Genomic DNA, 14,676 nt, shown 5'->3' with positions numbered 1-14,676 from the left:
TTTCTCCATCGAATCTGAATGAGATCCTTGCTGGGTAGAGTAATCTTGGTTGTAGGTTCTTCCCTTTCATCACTTTAAGTATATCATGCCACTCCCTTCTGGTTTGTAGAGTTTCTGCTGAGAAATCAGCTGTTAACCTTATGGGAGTTCCCTTGTATGTTATCTGTCATTTTCCCTTGCTGCATTCAACAATTTTTCTTTGTCTTTAATTTTTGCCAAGTTGATTACCATGTGTCTCGGCATGTTTCTCCTTGGGTTTATCCTGTATGGGACTCTCTGTGCTTCCTGGACTTGGGTGGCTATTTCCTTTTCCACGTTAGGGAAGTTTTTGACTATAATCTCTTCCAATATTTTCTCAGGTCCTTTCTCTGTCTCTTCTCCTTCTGGGACTCCTATAATGCAAATGTTGTTGCGTTTAATTTTGCCCCAGAGGTCTCTTAGGCTGTCTTCATTTCTTTTCGTTCTTTTTTCTTTATTCTGTTCCGCAGCAGTGAATTACACCATTCTGTCTTCCAGGTCACTTACCCGTTCTTCTGTCTCAGTTATTCTGCTATTGATTCCTTCTAGTGTAGTTTTCATTTCAGTTATTGTATTGTTCATCTCTGTTTGTTTGTTCTTTAATTCTTCTAGGTCTTTGTTAAACATTTCTTGCATCTTCTTGATCTTTGCCTCCATTCTATTTCCCAGGTCCTGGATCACCTTCACTATCATTATTCTGAATTCTTTTTCTGGAAGGTTGCCTATCTCCACTTCATTTTGTTGTTTTTCTGGGGTTTTATCTTGTTCCTTCATCTGGTACATAGCCCTCTGCCTTTTCATCTTGTCTGTCTTTCTGTGAATGTGTTTTTTGTTCCACGGGCTGCAGGACTGTAGTTCTTCTTGCTTCTGCTGTCTGCCCTCTCCAAATATTACTATTAAATATAATACAATTATGATTTCTTGGCTTCTAGTGGGCATATTCTAATTAGATATGTTAAAATTTTTTATAGAACCATTTTTCACAGAACAGGAAAAATACAGACATTGTAAGTTTAAGTTAAGGTATCAGTGCAATATTTTTAGATGTGGCATATGTTTTTGGGAAAATGGAATTTTTTATATCAAAAAGATGTCACAAAACTGCTACTGACAACTACCCGGAATGGATCTCAGAGTTGGCACATAAATTATCTTATTTGTAAGCTTAAGGTAACACAACAGAAAAATGAAATCATAGAAATCTAGAGGTAGAAGAGACTTTAAATTTGCCTTTTCATTTTACTGCTTCCAGGAAATTGCAAAGGAAGGAACACTTCTGAACAGATTTTATGAGGGCAGCATCACCCTGATACCAAAACCAGACAAAGATATCACAAAGAAGAAAACTGCAGGCCAATATCATTGATGAACATAGATGGAAAAATCCTCAACAAAATACTAGCAAACTGAATCTAACAATCCATTAAAAGGATCACACATCATGATCAAGTGGGATTTATTCCAGGGATGCAAGGATTTTTCCATACTCACAAATCAATCAATGTGATACACCATATTAACAAATTGAAGAGTAAAAACCATATAATCATCTCAATAGATGCAGAAAAAGCTTCTGATAAAATTCAACATCCATTTATGATAAAAACTCTCCAGGGGCTTCCCTGGTGGCGCAGTGGTTGAGGGTCCGCCTGCCGATGCAGGGGACACGGGTTCGTGCCCTGGTCCGGGAGGATCCCACATGCTGCAGAGCGGCTAGGCCCGTGAGCCATGGCCGCTGAGCCTGCGCATCCGGAGCCTGTGCTCCTCAACGGGAGAAGCCACAACAATGAGAGGCCCGCGTACCAAAAAAAAAAATCTCCAGAAAGTGGGCATAGAGGGAACATACCTCAACATAATAAGGCCTATATATGACAAACCCACAGCTAACATTATACTCAATGGTGAAAAGCTGAGAGCATTTCCTCTAAGATCAGGATGCCCACTCTTGCAACTTTTATTCAACATGGTTTTGGAAGTCCTAGCCACAGCAATCAATGAAGAAAAAGAAATAAAAGGAATCCAAATTAGAAAGGAAGAAGTAAAACTGGCACTGTTTGCAGATGACATGATACTATACATAGAAAACCCTAAAGACACCAGCAGAAAACTACCAGAGCTCATCAATGAATTTGGAAAAGTTGCAGGATACAAAATTAATATACAGAAATCTGTTGCATATCTATACACTAATAATGAAGTATCAGAAACAGAAATTAAGGAAAACAATCCCATTTACCATTACATCTAAAAGAATAAAACACCTAGCAATAAACATACCTAAGGAGGCAAAAGACCTCTACTCTGAAAACTGTAAGATTCTGATGAAAGAAACTGAAGACAACACAAATAGAGGGAAAGATATACCATGTTCTTGGACTGGAAGAATCAATATTGTTAAAATCACTATACTACCCAAGGCAATCTACACATTCAATGCAATCCCTATCAAAATACCAATGGCATTTTTCAAAGAACTAGAACAAATAATATTAAAATCTGTATGGAAACACAAAAGAACCTGAACAGCCAAAGCAACCTTGCGAAAAAAGAACAGAGCTGGAGAATTCAGGCTTCCTGACATCAGACTACACTACAAAACTACAGTATTCAAAACAGTATGGTACTGGCACAAAAACAGACACACAGATCAATGGAACAGGACAGAGAGCCCAGAAATAAACCCACACACTTATGGTCAGTTAATCTACGACAAAGGAGGCAAGAATATACAATGGAGAAAAGACAGTCTCTTTAATAATTGGTACTGGGGAAACTTGACAGCTACCATAAAAGAATCAAATTAGAATATTCTCTAACACCATATACAAAAATAAAGTCAAAATGGATTAAAGACCTAAATATAAGACTGGATACTATAAAACTCCTAGAGGAAAACATAGGCAGAACACTTTCTGACATAAATTGCAGCAGTATTTTTTGGGTCCCTCTCCTAAAGTAAAGGAAATAAAAGCAAAAATAAACAAATGGGACCTAATTAAACTTAAAGGCTTTTTCACAGCAAAGGAAACCACTGACAAAATGAAAAGACCACCTACTGAATGGGAGAAAATATTTGCAAATGATATGACCAAAGGGATTAATATCCAACACATATAAATAGCTCATACAACTCAACATCAAAAAATCAAACAACCCAAATAAAAAATGGGCAGAAGAATTGAATAGACAGTTTTCCAAAGAAGAAATGCAGATGGTCAACAGGCACATGAAAAAATGTTCAACATTGCTAAGCATCAGGGAAATGCAAATCAAAACCACAATGAGATATCACTTCACACCTGTCACAATGGCTATCATCAAAAAGAAAACATATAATAAATGTTGGCAAGAACGTAGAGGAAAGGGAATCCTCGTACACTGTTGGTAGGAATGTATATTGGTGCAGCCACTGTGGAAAATAGTATGAAAGTTTCTTAAAAAACAAAAAATAGAATTACCATATGACCCAGCAATTCCACTCTTGAGTATATACCAAAAAAAAAAAAAACCCCCGAAACCAAAAATACTAATTTGAAAGGATACATGCACCCCAATGCTCATAGCAGCATTATTTACAATTGCCAAGACATGGAAGCAACTTAAGTATCCATCGACAAAGGAATGGATAAAGAAGATGTGGTATACACACACACACACACACACACACACACACACACACAATGGAATACTAGTCAACCATAAAAAAGTATGAAGTTTTGCCATTTGCAGCAACATGGATGGACTTGGAGGGCATTATACTAAGTGAAATAAGTCAGACAAAGATAAATACTGTAAGATATATCACTTACATGTGGAATCCAAAAAATACAACAAACTAGTGAATATAACAAAAAAGAAGCAGTCTCACAGATGTAGAGAACAAACTAGTGGTCACCAGTAGGGAGAGCGAGGGGAGGGGCAACATAGAGGTCGGGGAGTGGGAGGTACAAACTATTGGGTGTAAGACAGGCTACGAGGATGTATTATACAGCACGGGGAATAGAGCCAGTATTTTGCAATAACTGTAAATGGAGTGTAACCATTAAAAATTGTATAAAAAATAAAAAAAAAATTTTTTCAAAATTGACTTTTCATTTTACAGCTTCTAGAAAATTGCATTTTACACTTTTTAGGAAATTATTTTATGGGAATTGCTTAACATTCTTTTCAAGTTTGCTAAAAATGTTTAGGGAATTTTCCTTCTAGTTCTAGAAAATGCTGTCTTCTGTTTTACTGAGAAACTGCAAAACATTCTACATTCTAGATCTTTAATCTCAGTTGTGTTACTTACAAAAATTGAACATATACATGTGTATATACATGGAAATAAAATTTTCAAACACACCTGTAAAATAACATTCATAATTTAGTCATAAAAATAAGTAATGATCATTTTCAGGTAACTGTGGATCCTCTAAGTCATGCTGCCATAAGATAAGCGGCTTAAGAAATGGTACAAATGATAAAACTTACATTTTTAATTACCACATCTTCTGCCCCAAAATAAAAAATATTGTCTCAATGCAATTATTTTCTCTGGAATTTCAAAACTCAGACCTTTGCAACTAGTACTTAGATGTTATTTCTTAAGGTAGTAAAACTAGGGCCTTCAGGCAACAGACTATATCATTATCTTTCCCATGAATAACAGAAAGCAAAGGTTCACTGCCAAGGCACAGTCTCATGTTACTTCAGGTTAGCAATTCGAAAATTTACTTTGTGGTAAGGTCTGGTTTTCCCAGGGAGGCAAGATTAAATGCCAGATAAAGGATTCACTACTTGACAATTAGAGAAACTGATGCCTACAAGCTGATAATACCCTAAAGAGGTAACTCGAAACAATTATATCAATTATCTAAACACCATATAATGCATTACCTTTGAGCAGCTGAGAAACAGAGACAGGAGAATAAAGAATGGAAGAAGGAAAAATAAAACCATTTGTATTAAGCAAAATTATTTTGATTACTCATCCTTAGTAGTTTATTTAAAAAAATTTTTTTTATTAAATCAATACTAATTTTTTAAAGTAAAGAATGATTAAAACATGTATTTAATTTCATGTAGGAGGTTGAGCATTTGGTTATTAGGCCCTACCTGATACTGGCAACTGTACCAACATTTTTATAAAACATTAAAGAGCAAATGACATTTGAATTTAGATCTTTATATTTTCTGGGCAAGAGTCATATGAGATGTGCATGAGATTCTATTCACATCTATTTTTATTCTAGCTAAAAAGATGTTCATGGAAGTATTACACTTGGCTTTCTCATATGGCTTCAGGCTTATTTAAAAGCTTCTAAGAAGATAAAAGGGGTAACATTTTCTTTGCTTTTTGGGTGGTCAAAAGGTTAAACATCAAATTCTCAGTGTGAGAAAATCCCAAAGCCCTCTAGGTGAAATGTTTTGATGCTTAGTAAATGTGTCTATGTGGAAATACACACAGCTGAAGACCAGTCTATAAGCACTTCCCTGGCTGCAATCAAATTGGAAAAAATAAAAAGTGACCACTTATTTTAAAGTCTCCACTTGTATTGTTATGTTAGCTTACATTACAGGGTTCTTTACAAGTTTACAAAGTACTTTCACATATATCATCTCATTATTTGATAGGATGTAAGTGAAAGTATCTCTAAGGAGGCAGTAATCACAGTGGTTTAATGTGTATATCTCACCTCTTCTGCCTATTCAAGGGCTCTGCTCCTGCAGTAATCTCCCTTGCCCTTCCTACCTCACTACTTTCCCCTCTTCCGCTGAGTCCTTCCCTTCAGCGCATGCACATTTCTCTCGTCCTGGAAAGCTTCCGCTCCCACTTCTGCACTGAGCCACCATCCCCCTCCCCACCACTTCTCTCCAGCTCTTCACAGCAGGGCTACTGGAAAGCTGCCAGCATTTCCTGTCTCTGGTTTCCTCCGCTTCAGCAGGTCTCCCCTCCGCCACTCCACTAACGCTGCTTGTCAACGTCACTGATGACCTCCGTGTTGCTAAATCCAAAGGTCAATTCTCAGTTTTCATCTTACAAAGTCTGACCCAGTTGATAACTCTCTTTTCCTTGAAATAATTTTTCATAATGTCCAAGTCCACCAGGTACTCATTTTCCTCCTATTCCCCTGGCAGTTCCTTCCTGGTACTTCTGTTTGTACTGCCCTAGGGCCAGTCCTAGGACCAGTCCTTGGACCTCCTCTCTTTTTGAATCTATAATTACTCCCTTAATCATCTCATCTAGCCTTTACATACTATAAATATACTGACAAATCCAAAATTTCTATCTCCAGCCTTCTGCAATAATATAAATTCCATGAAGGCAGGAATTTTTGTTTAAGTGGTACACTTCTATTTCCCCAGTGCCTAGAAGAGTTTCTGGCTTGTAGCAAGCTCTCAAATACTTGCTAAATAAATTAATGAGTGAATGTGGATGTAAAACTTATTGTAACTGTTAATGATTCCCTTAAAAATTAAAGCATAATATTAAAAAATCAATAATTATCTGGTATTAGCAGTGTAGCTGACCTCAGAAACTGTGGGGTGGGGAAGGCGATACAGTAAAACATGTTCAAGGATGCATCTTTTTAGGAATGGTAAATTTTCTGATACTGATTTATGTCCTCAAGTTTCAGATGTATATATTAATATCTATATATTTTTTGTTAAAGTTACATGTAACCACTTGAAGATCAGAAATAGGATGTATAACTTTCAAACCACTAGAGGAAGAGAAATGATAAGGAGAAAAGGACCAATCTAATGTCAGGTGATAAAGGAAAAGAGATAACTCACACTCACATAATATAGCAAAAATGAATGTATACAAGTCCATAATTACAATAAATATGATTGGGTTAGACTCCTTCATTAAAAATGAGCAAGTCTCATATTGTGTTTTTTAAAAAGCTATGAATGTTCCTTATAAGAGTCAAACATTACCCAGAATGTTTGAAAATACATGGAATTAAGAACCAAAAGCATTCAATAGGACAAAGAAAAATTCACCAAGAAGATATTACACACACAAACAAAATAGCTTAAAATAATAGAATGAAAAAACAGTTAAAAGAATGCAATTTAACTCACAATCATGGCTGAGATATCAACACTTCTCTACTAGAAATGCATAGGTCAAGTGGAAAAACTAAGTAAGAAAAAGTATCTGAGTAACAAAACAAAGAAGGTGCTTATTAACCTTGATTTTAATAAACAGAGAATATATAAAGTGACCATTTATTAGTCATCACTAAAACATCAATAAGATTAAAATGTTAAAGTTATAATACAGGTATAATGAAATATTCATATAGTAGAGTATTATTCAGGAGTGAAAATAAATTAACTAGAAGTCATGTGTCAAAATGGATAAATTTCTTTTTTTTTTTATTTAAAAAAAATATGGAACGCTTCACGAATTTGTGTGTCATCCTTGTGCAGGGACCACGCTAATCTTCTCTGTATCGTTCCAATTTTAGTATATGTGCTGCCGAAGCAAGCACCAAAATGGATAAATTTCTTAAACGTTATCTTAAAAATATAAATTATAAAAAGATAGGTACTGTTTATGTAAAATTTTTTAAATTGCAAAATAAGTGGATATTATTCAGAGATACATCCATTTGTAATAAAACTATGAAAACTTACATGGGAATGATAAAAATCAAACTTGGAACAGTGGTTACCTCTTTGGGAAAAAGAGGATTATGATGGGGGAAGGTATATATGTTGATAGTTTATTTTTTAAGCTGGTAGTACATACATAGTTATGCATTATAGTATTATTGTCTATTGTCTTTTTAAAAGTTGGATATACTCCATTTTAAAAAAACAAACTCATTCAAGGCTTATTCCCTGCTGCATATGGAAAAATGCTAAAATTTAACAGCAAAAGACTGACAGAAAAAAGGCCACTTTGGAAAATTTAAGATACACCATTAAGTAAACAATTATTGGATTAAAAAAGAAATAAAAACTGAGATTACAAGCCTTTTAAAAATAAATGACACTTAGGAACTTACAAATAGCCACCTGTATAATTTGGTCAAAGTCATTACTGACACAGGAAAATTCATATCCTTTCATGTATTTACTAAAGAACAATTAAGAATTTAAAATAAATGAACTATGTATTCAACTCAAGAAGTGAAAAAAGAGGGTAAGATAAATTTGACAAAAACAGAAGGAAACAGACAATAAAGATAAAAGCAGAAATAAATAACAACCCCCCAATAAAACAGTAAACACAAAATAGTGGTATTTGAAAAGACTTAATAAAATAGACAAACCTCTATCAAGTCTGATTTTGAAAAAGAACTGAAAATGAAAGAGACAACATTAAACATAAATTATGGCATATCCATAGTTTGGAAGAGCATCCAAATATAAGATCAGAATAAAGAGACCTATAATAAATATATTAATATCTCAGATAAATATCAGTATAAAAGGCAAGAACAATATGTACAGTATGGTCACATTTGTGTTAAAAAGGAAATGATATATGTGTTTAAGTTTACAGGCCTACAAAATATATTTTAAAAAGGACTGAGGTGAGAAAAATATTTGTGACCTATAAAGTAGGAACAGGATTTAATATTTTGACATATCCTAGAAATCAGTCAATAAAAAAATAAAAGTTGGCAAAGGATATTAATGGGCAATTCCTAGGAAACTATAAACAAACAAAGAATTCTCTACCTCACTAGTAACCATAGAAATGGAAATTATAATAATCATGATAAATCATTTTTCACACTCAAATTGGGAAAACAATTAAACTTAACAATATTAAGTGAAGGGGAACATTGGAAGCCCATTTCTTATTGCTGGTAAAAGTATATCTTAGTGTAACCATTTTGAAGAACAATTTGACAGTGCCTATTAAAATATAATAGCTATGGACCCAGCAATTTAACATTTGCATCTACAAAGAACCCTGGATATTCACTGCAGCACTGCTTCTAACAGTGAAAAAAATAGAAACAATCAAAATTCCCATCAGCAGGACAATGGTTAAATAAATTATGGCACATCAATGGAGTAGTCTGTGACCATTAAAAAGTTCATTCTTCAAAGAAACATACACATATATATGTGTACATATCAATACATACACATACATACACACATATATACACATATATGCATAGACAGAAAAAGTTGTGGAATGGTGTATTATTTTTTAAAAAAGCAAACAGAACATATATTAACTCATTTTTACAAAAGGGTTAGCTTAGTCTAGAGGCTAGAGAGGACTTCATCAGGACCACACAGACAGCAAATGAGTCTGGGACCAGAACTCAGGTGTTAGGACACCCAACCCAGTGTTCTTCCACGTTACACAACTTGGTACACTGAAATGAAAGTGCCTGGATTTTACAATCCTTCAGGCCTAGGTTCAAATGCCAGCTTCAACACTTCCTAATTAGGTACACTTGGGGAAAAGAGATTTCTGAACTTTAGCATTTTCTCTGTAAAATGGAAAAATAAATACTAACTCCATGAACTGTAAACATTAAATGAAAACTAAATGAGCACAGCTTCCTTCTCCCCTGGTCAATAGAATCAGTTTATGAAGAGTATCCTCTCTATTAATCTATTATCCTCTCTATTAATCCTCTCTATTAATCAGTCGTTGGCACCTCAGCTCCACACAGAGAAATGTGGCAGCTCAGTACCTCTGTGTCACTATAAATTGGGAGTTCTCTAAATACGTCCATGGTGACAAAACTATTCCAGTTGCCTGGCATTTCCTTGTGGCTCTCATCTGCCTCACATGCTACTCCCTTTCTCTCAATCTTCCTGGCTCAGCTCCAAACTCCTAGATTATACAGTAGGTGGTATTCTATTTATTTCTTGAGAGTGATGGCTGACCCGTAATGACAAAACCTCTAGCTATGCACTGAGCCACTGTCTTCTAGGCCTGGCTACATAATCACTCCAAAATAGTTTTTCTAGATTACAACTGAAAGAAACAAACACAACATACCATTAATAGTTTGGACTATTTTTCCCTAAATGGATCACCGTGAACTTACCTGCTGCTAAAACAAAGTATCATAGACTGGATGGCTTAAGTGACAGAATTTATTTTGTCACTGTTCTGGAAACTAGATGTTCAAGATCAAGGTGCCAGCATGGTCACGGTGTGAGCTCTCTTTCTGGGTTGTAGATTGCCACATTCTTTCTATGTCCCCACATGGCCTTTCCTCAGTGTGTGGGCACAGAAAGAAAGAGAGGGCAAGCTGTCTGGCGTCTCTTTTTGTAAGGACACTAATCCTATCAGATCAGGATCCCACTCTTATGACCTCATTTAACCTTAATTACTTCCTTGGAGGCCCAATTTCCTAATACAGCCACTCTGGGGGGTAGGGCTCCAGCATATGAATTTTGGGGAGACACAAAACATTCATTCCAGAACACCAGCCACAGAGCAACCCATCTGCCCTTTTTCTCTACTCACTTATATAGGCCTTAAAAATGTTCTTGTAGGTCATCCCCGTCAAGTTGGCAATTTACTCTCTGGAAGAACTTGAATATTTGGAGATTTAATCATGTCCCCTCTCTTTTGGATCATTTATAAACAACCAAACAAAAAACATTAAATAAGATCAGTGTCAGTCTCCTTGACCTACCTATACCCCAGTGGGGGGGCTTCCTGCTTGCTAGTCCCAACTTGAGATTCCCCACCTGCCAACTAGCCTTGGCCTGCTGCATCCCAGCTTGGGGGGCGGGGGGCGGGAGCGGTGTCTCCTGCAGGCCAGTTCCGGTCCATGGTTCCCTGTCTGCCAGCATTGGTCCAATGGCACCCCAGCAGGAGGCTTCCAGGTTGCCAGTCCCAGCTTCTGGTTCTCTATCTGCCAGCCTCAGCCCAGCAACTTGGAAAAGCTCTAGAGGTGAACACACCTCTTCCAACGAGGCCTGAATCCCAACCTAGGGAGGCCGCTGCCTTCCAACTTTGTTCCTTCCTCAGGTACTCTCCCTCAGCCCTAGGGTATTCCTTTTAATTTTGATTCCTTCTTAGTAGATAATCCCCTGTAAATAGTTAATAATTCTTTATATTAAACCTTAACTGCTTCTGTTTCTGACTGGCCCCTGACTGATACAGGAGAGCCTGAAGATGAGTGTCATGGGGCGTCCCAGTGCTGCCTCAGGAACAAGTAGAAGAGAGGCACGCCGGAGCCAGAGCCAGAAGCCTCCTCTGCCTGCAGTGTCCCTGTCACAATCTCCTGGCAAAGAAGAAGTGTTTGCAATTTCCAGCAGCAGCATCACAAGCAGGGCAAGGAAAGGTAGATCTGGAGCTGAGGCGATAATCTGACAAGTGGCACAGTAACTCTGCTGCTATGCATACACAAAGTCCCTATTTAGCCACACACACACACACACACACACACACACACACAAAGCTAACACCTACAAGAACTTCCGATGTGCCTGGCCATTTTAACCCCTCTTAATAATCCTATAATGTAGGTACTATTACTATCCCTACTTTACAAATGAGGAAAATGAAGCATGTAAAATTATTTAGTTTTGGCAAGGTTCCTCAGTGAAAGAGCGGAGATTCAAATCTAGGTATTCTGACTCTGCAGACCACACTCTTAATCATAACTCTGCTAACAACTGTTTCTATTGCTAAGATCGCTAAGTTTGAAAAAATGAAGAGAAACTCTATTGAAAGCCAATGTTCTTCAACACTGCTATTAAAAAAGACAGCATACTTAGTAAGTTTTAAATCTCTGAAAAAGACTAGAAACAAATATTTCCAAATGGTAACAATTATTAATTCTGAAAAGAGAGTACAATAGAAGCACTAACAAAAGGTATAAAATTTTTAAAGTAATGAATCAATTTTTCACTTGTAGAAATTAATATTGAAAAGGATAAACAAGTTTTAAAAATCATGGAATATTACTGAGTTTCGGCAGTTTATTCCCATCACAAACTAATCACTCAGTTTGCTGACTCTCTTTCATAGAACTTAATATACTTTGTACTTTGGATTATGAGCTTACCCTCTTGGAGACCTTCTCTGTAGGATGTCCATGTGGCCAGTGTTCAGGGCATTTCCCTCCAAAGAAGTTTTGCGTTTCTTTCTGCCAGCTACAACAGCTTTTTCTCGGCATGGGTAATAGAAGTTCTAACTCTAAACCCATTTGAGGGAGTGTGGGACCATCTTTACACATTCTCAGGAGAGTCCTTTTTTTTTTTTTTTTTTTTTTTTTTTTTTTGCGGTACGCGGGCCCCTCACTGCTGTGGCCTCTCCCATTGCGGAGCACAGGCTCCGGACGCGCAGGCTCAGCGGCCATGGCTCACGGGCCCAGCCGCTCCGCGGCATGTGGGATCTTCCCGGTCCGGGGCATGAACCCGTGTCCCCTGCATCGGCAGGTGGACTCTTAATCACTGCACCACCAGGGAAGCCCAGGAGAGTCCTTTTTTCCACTTAGAGCCCATACAGACATCGTCAGGCCTCCCTGTCATCAACCTGTATTGGCAGGACCAGGGATGGTTTTCTTCTAGTCCGTTCTGTTGATGAGGGCTCTGGCTTTAGGGAGGTGGTGCCTCAGTTCCAACTTCCCAAGGTCTTGTCCCCACATAGGCATTAAAATCCACATCCCTAGAATTCCATGAATAATGACTCACTGCTCCCCACTTAAGCCACAGGTCACACTGTTCTAGTTATTAGTTTCCTCTTTATTCCTGCAGCAGGCAATTTCCTTTAATTTCTTAAAAGCATGGCATGGCATGTAAAAAGATGTTTCAAATATTTTTAGGACAGATTATGCAGCATGCTGTATGGATAAAACCAGAAGTCTAAACCATTTATTTTATTAAATGAGCATCCCATAATTTATCTACGAGCATTTTCATTTCACTTAAAAGCCATTCTCCCAACACAATATACTTCACAACTAACAAAGACCGACATATACCTATTGCTCATTCTCTTGTTTTTCCTTAGAAAGAGAACTCTGATGTTTAGCTAGGCCCAATAGCACACAGAATAAGGTCACATTCTTCAAGCTTTGTTGCAATTAGATAGGGCCGTTTGACTAAGTTTGGGCCAGTAAATGTAAATAAAAGTGTTTTTTGAGACTTCCTGAAAAGCCAGCTTAAAGGTTGCTGACTCAGCTATACAGGGCACAGGTGAGTAAAGGCAAAGTCATCATTTTGACTTATTTCTCCTGACCCCAAGCCAACTGCTCCTCATTGCACTTTGCTTTTACTTATTTCAGCCTGTGTTATTTCCATAATCACTTTCATCCCTGAGTTTAAAGCTGCTGTAGAGGGCAATCATAAGCAGCAATGGGCAGAGATCACTGTAGAGGGAGGACATGAGGGAAAGGCAAGGGAGGAAGATCTGTATTTTCCCACGCAGAAGCTAAACACTGTGTGAAGATCAAATTGCTTTGGACTAGGATGTGGTGCTGTGAGTGAATCAGTAGTCACACCACAGCGTCTCCACCACTTTTTCTAAGTTAGGTAACTGACCCATCTGTTCCCCAGTACCTTGTTTTTCCAAAGGAATTAAACTTCCCAGGGAGCCACTGTACTCGCCTACAATTAAGAAAGCACAGCAGCAGACACTGGAATTATATAGTACATTTAAGAATGCCACTTTCTCTGTAAGATTCTAAGAGAATCGGAGTAAAGTCCTGAATAAAACATATCACCAAAATATAGAAAAGACATGTTTCTAGAACTTCTCTATCAGCCTTTAATCAAACAATACATGCCTACAACCTAACTTCTGCCCTTATAAACCTGACACTTTGATAATCCCACTCTGGTTCACTTTTCCATATCCTCCCAGTTTTCACTATTCTACTGAAGATCAATGTTCAACCTCATCTATGGCTTTAGCCATGTTCCAAATTCTGTTAGATGAGGGGTGTGGGTAGAAGACCAAAGACACCAAGTGCTATTCTCCTATAATTTGCCAGCAAATGGCAGGAATCTTGAGAAGTTTGCCTCCTTGCCTACAGTTTTAGAAAAAAATTCTAAATAACTACTATAGTGATTCAGGATAAGTTTTAGATTTAATTATTTGGTGATGTATAGGTGTAATATTTTTGATAATTAAATACTTAGTTCACAATAGCACTTTTGTACTTTTTAGTAATAAAATTTAGAATATTAGATCAAAGTATGAAATACAGACTTTTAACGTTGCTCCCCAAATAGCATGTCTTGACTTTGATTAAGTCTGTGTTATAAAAGACTTGAATCAACACTCCTACCTGACCTTTTACGGTGATCAGGTAATCACCGGGGCTAGCAGATCAGAAGAGAGCATGACAGGCATATGTGATAGCACAGCTGCACAGTACTAGACCAAAGGGTTACGAAGACTGTATTCTTTACTAGGAGGACATAAAATCCTGATGTGACACATTTATTTGGATAGCAAGCAGTCTGGAGGAAGCCACATGACAACAAAGATCAAATGCAGAAAGGAGGTAAAGTTCGAGTCACACTGATCTCCTATCACCACAAACCTTAGTCCAAAAGCTTTCTATTACTGTCCTTAGGACTCCATCATTGAGCTTGATGACAGTAACGTCTCAAAAGCTTTCTTAATCTCCTGGGGACAAGAGTGAATGTGCTTGTATGTATATGGAGAATTACAAACCACATTCCACCTTAGATCAGTAAGAATAAAGTTAAAGT

At 37.1% G+C, this 14,676-nt stretch overlaps 1 protein-coding gene and 1 non-coding gene across 4 annotated transcripts in view; both read right to left on the bottom strand.

Moving 5' to 3' along the window:
* MICU3 (mitochondrial calcium uptake family member 3) overlaps nucleotides 1–14,676 on the bottom strand; it is an 88,082-nt gene that overhangs the window by 65,543 nt on the left and 7,863 nt on the right. The window lies entirely within an intron of this gene.
* Nucleotides 7,399–7,505, bottom strand: LOC117195660 (U6 spliceosomal RNA). The gene has a single exon (XR_004475433.1). It is a non-coding gene; the product is annotated as a U6 spliceosomal RNA (small nuclear RNA).

This window comes from Orcinus orca, chromosome 21, assembly GCF_937001465.1.
Source record: "Orcinus orca chromosome 21, mOrcOrc1.1, whole genome shotgun sequence".
NCBI classification, from domain to species: domain Eukaryota; kingdom Metazoa; phylum Chordata; class Mammalia; order Artiodactyla; family Delphinidae; genus Orcinus; species Orcinus orca.
This window is presented reverse-complemented; position numbering and strand designations above follow the sequence as displayed.